Source organism: Mytilus edulis, chromosome 11 (genome assembly GCF_963676685.1).
Source record: "Mytilus edulis chromosome 11, xbMytEdul2.2, whole genome shotgun sequence".
NCBI classification, from domain to species: Eukaryota; Metazoa; Mollusca; class Bivalvia; order Mytilida; family Mytilidae; genus Mytilus; species Mytilus edulis.
In genome coordinates, this window is record NC_092354.1 from 59484773 (window position 1) to 59495155 (window position 10383).

Sequence of the window (10383 nt, forward strand, 5' to 3'; positions counted from 1 at the left end):
GTAATGCTAAATAAATATAAACGGGAAGATGCGGTATGATTGCAAATGAGACAACTTTCCATTTATACTAAAATACCATAGATATACAACGTAAGATCTTATATTCTGGAATGGAAAGTGCCGTATGTTTTCATCATTTAAATTCCTTGAATATAAAATTATGCCAACATTCTGTACCGTCCTTTCCTTTACATTGAGTCTTCCTAAGAATCAATTTATCCGCTATCCAACAGTTTTTTTACAGGTAAAGTTCCCAAGTTGTTTCACTTATGAGATGAAATATTGAGATCATTTCTTGGAACCAGTAGGTAAACAATCAAAATATCTTTGAATATCAAATATCTCCTCAGAAGAGGCATAGTTAGTGAATCAGCTGCGTTTACAAAATGTAATATATAGATAATGTACGTAGTTCGTGACAAAACTTTAAATAATTCAAATGAAAAATCCAAAGCATGTAAAAGCAAACACTCATAGCTGTAAAAAAAAAACAAAAAAAACGGACAAACACTACAAGCACTGGGAATTGTCTTTTAGATGCACAAAATTTATAAAATGTTATTTTTATCATTAAAAGTAAACTTTAACGTTTACCAATAAACAAGATACTTTTATTTTAGTTGAAAGACCTACAACACTCGAAAGCGTGCTTACCTTTTACTAAAATTATCACAATAGTCTTACGCTACAGAACTATTGAGGACTTTCAAATCATGTCGAGGTCAAACAGATAAGTCTTGTTTGAAATCATTTGACACATGTTTGAACTTAAGGTTTGATTGATTATTTTTTTAATACTGATTTAACATTTAAAATATCCTCACAGACATTCAGAAAATATAAACATAGTCATTTTTTTGTTGTTGGTAATGTCATTTCTAACGCACATTTATCCCGATTTAGATGTCCCATGCCCTTCGCCTGGTAATGTTTGTATACAAACAAGTTACAATCGTCAATTATGATTGATTGTTGGTTGCTTTACGCCGCATCAGCACAAAAAGGCTATATCGCGGCGATCGTCAATTATGAGGTACACATATGCTTTTATTAACAACTAAAAGGTGATACTACGCAGACTTGCATGTACGTAGAACAATACTAGTATATTTGTTATGAACAGGTTGGCTCCTGTTAAAACGTTTAAACCCGCTGCATTTTATATGTTACATTTGTAAGTCAGGAGCCTGGTTCTTAGTGGTTGTCGTTTGTTCGTTTGATTCATATGAGTTAGTGTTTCTCGTTTCTCATATTTATATAGATTAGACCGTTGGTTTTGTTTGAATTGTTACACACTAGTCATTGTAGGGCCCTTCATACCTAGCTCTTTGGTGTTAGCCGTCTTGAAGGCCGTACTTTGAACTATAATTGTTAACTTTTTACACATTGTGACTTGGATGGATAGTTGTCCCATTGGCACTGATACCACATCTTGTTATATATGTGATGATGAATTTTTTTATCTCATTAGTTTCTTAACTAAAAAATAGTTGAGGCTAGAGAGTACTTGTAGTTATTCTAGATTTTTCCCCAAATGCACACAAGTCATATGAATAGCTATACATACATACATGTCATAAACCTTTATATCAAACATACATGTATACATTTACACTTACACATTGACAATCAATGAAACAACACTATATAGATTGTATGGTTCAAACTCAAACTAACTCATTAGAGATAATATGCATGTCTTATATTTTACATCACACCCCAGTTCTGGGTTTCTATTTATGAAATAAAGGTAAATTGTGTTACAAATAACAAAGAATTTGACCACAGTGTGTGACAAGCTATGTTTGTGGAAACACCTGCTTCTACATCCCAAAAACGCAAAAAAATTGCATAGTTTATTTAGAATCAAGCAAAAATCAATACTAGACATGTTTAATCAATGAGAGTAGAATGCTAAATAGTGAAAACTCTTCGTTTTTTTCGTATTCAAAACTTAAATAAATATGTTTCTAAGTAACTCAGATCATTCTGTTTTATATGAATACTTCAAATACAATGATGAAACAGCCATTTCAAACGCATTATTATTTAAAAGAGTCATTTCATTAACTTACGTCAGAGATTATATCTTACCGACGTAAGCTGCACTGTACATGAACTGACAACAAACAATACTTTACTTTCATCGTTGGCTTTCCGTTTCAAACGGAATACACCAAATTTATTAAGTGTTATTTTTATTCTTTATCGCATATCCGACATTTCCTTTTAAATCATACCGGATAGTATATGAAACTGAGTTAGAAAAAAAAAGCTTGTTAAATGAGGGGTCTATAAAACTTGTAAAGTGAACGGGTTTTTTTTGTTTGTTTTTTTTTTTTTGGGGGGGGGGGTTCTGTGATAGCCTTCTGCATATATGAGGAAAATATCTACACCACGTCCTTTCCAAAACAACGTTACAACAATGTATAGGGAAAAAAGAATGAAATATTTCGTATTTGTATTGATATAAAACATAAATATAAGTAACAAAGAAATGCGACAGATACCAAAAAGTCGAAAACAAAGTGACAATGCCATTCCAAAAACAAAACAATAAAAATCGATCAAAAGACATCATATAAAAGTACACAAAATATAATTCAGGAAATCAAAGACGTAGCTACACGAACACTTTAAAAATTACGGGTGATTGGAAGCTTCGGATCTTGCTCCACATGTGACACTCGAAACAGAATATGAAATTTTGAAATTGACATAACTTGCTTATAAAAAAGGATAAACAAGGATGTTAAAGGTACATGTATATACATCGCATATATTAAGAAAATAAACAGTATAAAGAACAACACTTAAAAATAAAGCAAGACGAAAACGAAACCCTCGAAAACAAAACTTGGAGTTATCTCAGGTGCTCTGGAAGGGTACGCAGATCCTGCTACACATGTAGCACACGTGTCTCTAATGTAAGAAAAAACCCGATGATAAGTCTAGTTCACATTCGAGGAAAAAGGACGGGTTGGGGTTATGACGTTTGGAACATATCCATGAGGCCTCATTATTTGGAATACAGATATTCCATAACAGCCAAGAAACTCATGATGCCGTCCGTACAATATCCGAGGGCATGATGTATAAGATTTGAATGCCTTTTTTATTTATCTTATAGGGTTGTTAAATTGGTGGTCGTTACACAAAAAAGCAACCAATTCGTAAATGTATATTTGATTTCATGTACCTAGAACTAATAGGGAGATCCAATTCCGACACAACACGTTCATATATAAATGTACACTTTCACTTTTGTCTCTTGACCTTTAATCTATACACTCCAATGTCGTAACATATAAAGATAGCCCGTTTCGAAAATGGATCTAAAAGTTCTAAGTACGTATTGATAAATATAACTGCATGGTTTCTCTAATGTTTGATGTTGATGAGTATTATTAAGAACTGTTCCCTTATTGGTTTTACTTGTTTGTGTACGTCTTTGTTTGAACACTTAATTACTGGTAAGGTTTATTCTCCTATCATTTTTGTATAAAGGTTGCTTTCATATGTATTGATTGAAACCGTATCTATACTGTGCGCTCTTTCTGGACCCACTTAAAAGTACACTTGTTATTAATTATTATGGATAGCATTTAATTTAGAGTTCATATTCGTCTAAAGTTTATCATTAAGAAGCTGTGATATGATTATTAATTAGACCACTCTTCACCGATTTACGATTTACGATTCACCAGAGACAAAATTACATTAAAAATGACATATGAAAATATACGAAAAACCGTCCCTATTGTCGTAAATGTTGTGTGGATTTTCCGGTTTAAAACTGAAACATCTACATCTAGGAAAGGACAGTTGCTACAATTTACATTTGATTTATTTAAAATAATTTTCTTTTGGGTAAATGTCGGCAGCATATTTAGAAAATTATTGATTATTTAACGAAAAAACATCACCAAGATAATGGTAAGTGTTGTTGAATTTATCAACCAATTTAGACGGGTCTTTACTGAGTATGGTCATAACGTTTGATACATAACATTACAAAAACAAGTCTGCTATGAAAGGAGCGTAACGAGTGCCCATATGAATGCCTACAACTTGTCGATAAACTTTGTTGCCGAAACATTCATACATTTTATCTAGGAGAAAATAAAAACCTTCAAACATTTCATCACAGCTTCAGTAAATATATCTAGCATATTAACCTTTCTCATTAGAGTTACAGCAAATATATTTGCATTTAGATTTACCAAACGACTATTTATTTGAATAGGAAAAACTGTTGTCTGATAAGATTGTGTGGAACTGTATTTTAAAGATTTGTAAAGTCAAAACTGTCAACTGAATCAAAAGAACCATCACAAGTATATAATATATCTTAAACACCCAGAGTTGTTTGCATTTCAAAAATAGTTTACTAGTTAAATAAATTCTACTATTTTCTTATATTTTATAAGAACAGTTTATGATACATTTCTTGATAGTAGTTAAGGAAACAGTTTATTATACATTTCTTGATAGTAGTTAAGGAAACAGTTTATTATACATTTCTTGATAGTAGTTAAGGAACTAGCTCAAAGCACTGAAATGTTAGATGTTGAACACAAACTATAGGCCGATATGAAATGATATTTTTCTGGCCTTTTGTGTAGTTTATGTAGTTCATACACAGACGGGCCCTTCAAATGTTCAGCAGAGGCATTAAGCTGTGTTATGGTTATAATATGTTTGTTTACTACATAACTCTATGTGGATAAACTCAACAAATAAACCAGGATTCAATTATGTATTTACGCCAGACGCGCGTTTCGTCTACAAAAGACTCATAAATGACGCTCGGACCAAAATTCCTAAAACGTTTTACTAAGGCTAAGGTAATCTATTCCTAAAGTAGAAAAGCCCTAGTATTTCAAATTATCAACAGGATGCATGTAGATGAGCTGAAAATTTTATTCTAAAGAACGTCGATGAAATATTTACGGCATGCCGCAACTACATTATTGGCTTCTTTGTCGGCTGGTTCACATTCAAGTTTTGATTGGTTTGTTTCATCATTAAATATCAAATAAAGCTGGATTTTTTTCTCACGTTAAATGTTAGAAAGTGACTTCTGTTCGAAGATTTGCAACGTCCAAGTAATTAAAAAAACTACTTTAAAATTTCATCTGCTGATAAAACTTGTATATTTTGTTTGGCTCGTTAGAATGACAAAAATTATAAAGCTTATCAGTATTTGATTAAAATATGTTCATTTTATCATGTTTTATCGTAGTTTGTCCTCAAAGTCGTTATGTAAATTTATCGCTTACAATTATCTTCATTCTGATGATTAACATTCAGTTGTATATTCATACTATTTGTATTTAAAAAAAAACAATTGTAAACTGTTGTAGGTATCTTATTACAGAGTCTAGTGTTGGTTGAAAACCGGTAAGAGCTATCATTATTTGAAAAAAAGCTTCACAAAGAGAGTTCGGATATAGTTTTTTTTAAAGTATTTTGTAACCTTATTTTCAGTATATTTTCAAAATCTAAAAACTGAAATAGACATCAATACCAAATGACAAGTATAAAAAAGTTGCCGACGCCTTTATGCTAAATCAATAACATATGCACTGATTGATATTTGAGTCTGGTAAAGTATGACTAATTTACAGTGCACACTATAACTATATAACTTTCATCTGTATTTGAACATTTGTACATCTTCTACTTTCGTATGTAGTTTGGTCTTTAAAGGTATAATATGTTATTTTTCCCGATCGTAGAATACATTAGACACTGTTAAATCATAGAATGGCCTGCGTTTCTCAGACTGAATCTCTATTGACAGATATTTAAGCCTAGTGAAACATGATTTATTTATATTGTAATAGATTATGAATAGCTTTGAGTAGTCTTATTTCAATACTTTGTGTCTATTATTTTTGTATTTAATATTGCCTCGTATCGATTTGTTCAGTTATACGCTAATTGCACCTGATTTTGATTGTTCTTATATTGAGCTTTAACACCACTACTACAGGTAAAGGAATATATTGGGCTCACAAACTTTCTTTACCCTTCCACTTTCTTTATATGTCTGTTCAATGTCAGAAGTCTGTTATTCAGTCTATTGTGGTTGTCGTTTGAACATTTTTGTTTTTCCTGAATTTTATTGTTACCTTAGTGTGTCAGTTTTGTATTATTTTTTAATTGTTATAAAATACATCAAATGACATAATTTCAAACCTGATCTTAACCAGTATCAAATTTTTAGAAACTTATCTGTGACACAACTTTTGTGGCGTTGATTCAGTTGCGAGCAAGACATTTTGTGGTTCTGTTGTGTTATTTTTGTGTGCTCTCCTATGTTGTTGTACGTGTTTGTTTTTATTCTGTGTATTTCTCTTTGCTAAATGGTCTTGCTTTTATTTGTACTGTACTTATGTCATGCGATGTTGTCATTTTAGTGTTAAATTTAACATTGCCATAAAAGCGAGAGGTTTGGCTAGCCAACAAACCAGGTTCAATTTACCATTTTTTTCTTAAAATGTCCTGTATCAAGTCAGGCAAATGGCAGTTGTTATCTCATAGTTCGTTTCTCTGCGTGTTGCAGTGTCGTTAGTTTTTTGTTCACTTAATAACATGTTTCTGTTCTGTCTTTGTTTTCCTCTTACAATTGATGTGTTTATTTCGGTTTTAGTTTGTAATTCCGATTTGTTTTCTCTCAATCGATATACGACTTTCTAACAGCGGTATACTACTGTTTATTTGGCATTCGAATTATTTCCATTTCGATGTCGCAGCCTTTTCTATATGTAGTTGGTGTTTTCTCTCAATCGATTTATGACTTTTGAACAGCGGTATACTACTGTTTAGTTGGCATTTGAATTATTTCCATTTCGATGTCGGAGCAATTTTTATATGTTATTGGTTTTTTTTCTTTTTTGTTGGTCTCATTGGCAATCATACCACATATCCCGTTAATATTCTAACCGGTATATTTTCAAGACAAAAAAGGTAAATGGCGACTTTTGATGTTACTTACGTAACAAACAGTATCACAATTTTAATATTTAGTCATGTTAATGTAACATAAAGAAGTTATTTCTTCTCCAATTTTGTGTTGTAAAATCTTTAGAAAATGGATGTTCCTTAACTGTACGAAGGTTATTAGCCTCACTCATTATTTATAAAATGTAAAAAATTCTAAATGTCCCGTTCCTGCGAAAAATTCACAACATGATAAATTACCATCTGTAAGGTACCTTACCTGTTGTTTGTGAACTACGTACATCACGACTAATTTATTTCGCATTATTGAAAAGAAATCCCCGCCGTTATTTTGACATGTTACGCAGTATATGCATTGTACGTGTTTTGGAATTTACTGTACAGCGTCGCATTTGGTTTTAACACTTCTGTTGTTAAGTGGAGTATTTGACATATTAATTATTTCGTCCTTTTTCTTGTCTTTAGAGATATTTTTGGTAAATGTTGTCTTTTAATCGGGAGATCAATCACAACAGTAAAAATACGTTTGGTCATCTTGGAAAGAATGTACCGATTAGTGGTAGATTGAATGAACACCAAAAACACAAAACGACAGTATTCATTTGGATAATGAATTAGAATATCAAACAAGCTGACACACATTGGTTTTTTTTATTTTATCTAATGTAGATACGTTATGTAATTATCGTAGTTAGTCCAAAAATGAAACATTTGTTATGAAAAGTTTTCATCTAGTGTGTAATTTAAAAGATAAACAACGCGTTGGTAAGAAATTTTCAAAAAAAAAAAATTAATGTCAAGTTGTCTGTTTCAGGAGTCGCATGGTCATTGATCCGTCAGATGTTTCGGCATTTAGACATTTAAGAGCTGGTAAATGTCTCTTTTAGATTGGGTAAATTTGAACAATATGAAATTGGTGAGAATAACTACATTACATGAAAGAAACTCATCAAAATACTTAGTTTATATAAAAATAGGACGGTGTGGTATGATTACCAATAAGACAACTCTACACAAAAGTAAAAATAATACAGAAATTAACATTTAAGTCAACCTAAAGCATCCTACAATGAGTTAAACACATACCGCATAGTCAGTTTTAGTCCTGAATTTACAACGTGAAACACTTGAAACGAGAAACCTAATGGCCTGATTTATCTACACAATAATGAACGAAAACAAATATGATACTCAGCAACAAACAAAAACCATTGAATTACAGGGTCCTGACTTGGGAAATGCACATACAAAATGTGGCGGGTTTAACTTGTTTGAATTAACCGTTAACTGGTTTAGTATGTTAACAGTTTCACAGTTCATTTATAGTGTTTGTATTGAGACATACATGTACTAATATAGATCTTTTTTATGTCAATTTAAAAGATTTTACATGCATCTTAATTGATATAGTATTCGCGTGTATTCATTGCCACAAAGGAATATCTACCGCTAAGCACAGAGGGAAAAACTATTGGCGTTATATATGAAATTTAGTCCAATAACCGTCCGCGTCTAACGTGCGACTCCTCGATGAAAAATTCACCCACGTAAATTTTTTTTACCGGGGGTATACTTGGCCATACTTAAGAACCAAGAAGAAAATAAAAAATAAAATTTAATGATTTATGAACTTGTACTCATTTAAGTTGTACATATCTGAGTATTATATCAATAAAAAGATACCGATAAATTGAAACACTCGTTGTTCTGTTATAATTGAAAAGACGTTCCATATGTTTACTGCATTTTGTACAAATATTTAAAAAAATATCTGTTTAAAAAAAGTGTTAGAATATGTGTCATCAGAAAAAAACATCGATCCAAACTAACAAAGAACAACTAGGTGTTAATATATGGCTTGTAACTAAAGAAAAGTGTCCAGAGCAAAATGTTATGCACTAAACCGTCATTGGGATTTAACCATTAGATATTCTGATGTTCATTACTATACACTCAAAACTAATTTTTCTTGACGGATAACAGCGTCTGCAAAATAAACAAAAGGAATCTTTAAACACTGATTAAGCTGAATTTCTATTTAGGACTTGCACATAGACATATTTATGCCATTTGTCTTTTCACCTTTGGTGTGTTTTCATCTTGTTTGAGTATAATAGCTAAATTCAGTATTTATTTGATCCTTATTCAGATTGTATAGACTATCAGCAAAGATCCTCATGCATGCATGGTTTTGTATACTTCGATTGTAAATGTCAATGTAGACCAGGTTATACAGGACAATGGTGTGAAATCTGTAGGTATTATAGTTAGAATGAGAATTAATAAATAATATACACAAACCATTGCCTCGAGGATTTGCAATTTATTCTTTTATTAATTATGATATTACTACAAAGTGAAATGGTACACATAGAAGTTTGTTTTCCTGTTCCAATCCAATATCTCTGAGAATAAAACATTTCGTTTCGCAAGGCATACACGTAGAAAATAACATTGCATCGCAATCGAACGTAAAAATATATGTCGCGTGTAAGGGGACATCAGGATTACTTTGAAATATATCAAAAGATCCGTTTGTAACCTATTTCGAATAATCTATGATCGAGTAACCTCTCATATCCCTGTTTAGATATCATCAAGAGATTGATACCACTAGCCTGTCAATTTTTTTAATTTACTGAAGACAACAGAAAATGTTCAACTACTTACATATAAAGGTATTGTTTCTTGTTGGAATGCTCCTCAGTTGTAACCAAGATTTGCAAAAGGTTACTAACAAATTTTGGCATACACTATGGTTTCGCTTGCAGATATTAAAATTTCTATACATGTAAGATACGTTGAGTGAATTAAAAGAAAATGTTTTAAAAGATACACAACATTTTAAATTTTTAGACTAGTGTATGGTGGCCGCTTAAGGCCATTTCACGTTTCCGCCCTTCATATTCTATAGGGCGCAAACGCGAAGACGCGAAAACGCGAAGACGCGAAGTCGAAAACGCGAAAAGGCGAAATATTTTTTCTTTCCGATTTCGCGTTTTCGCGATTTCACTTTTTCACCATACTAGTCTTCTTGTTCCTTCTTTTTCAATATCATTTACAAAAAAAAAACTTTCTATGATGGTTGATTTAAAACTGCAATACATTAAAAAAAATTATTCTCAGTCGTCACAGTTTTTTGTGGAGCCAAATTAGCAAACACAAAATGTAGCTTTTGTGTGAGGTTATATAAACTTAGCTTGTTGTCACTTTGTAGTTTGTGAAGCTTAAAGCTAGGTTTAAGCCATCTTTATAAGTAAAGAATATGACAGTTGTTTTCAACTATCCTTGGGTAATGATGTTTGTTTAGTCGGTTTTATGGACTTTTCGTTTTAGAATTTACATTAAAGTTCATTCTGTTGTTGTTTTATATATATGCACTACACAATGCATTACTCCTTAGTAAGTTAAGTG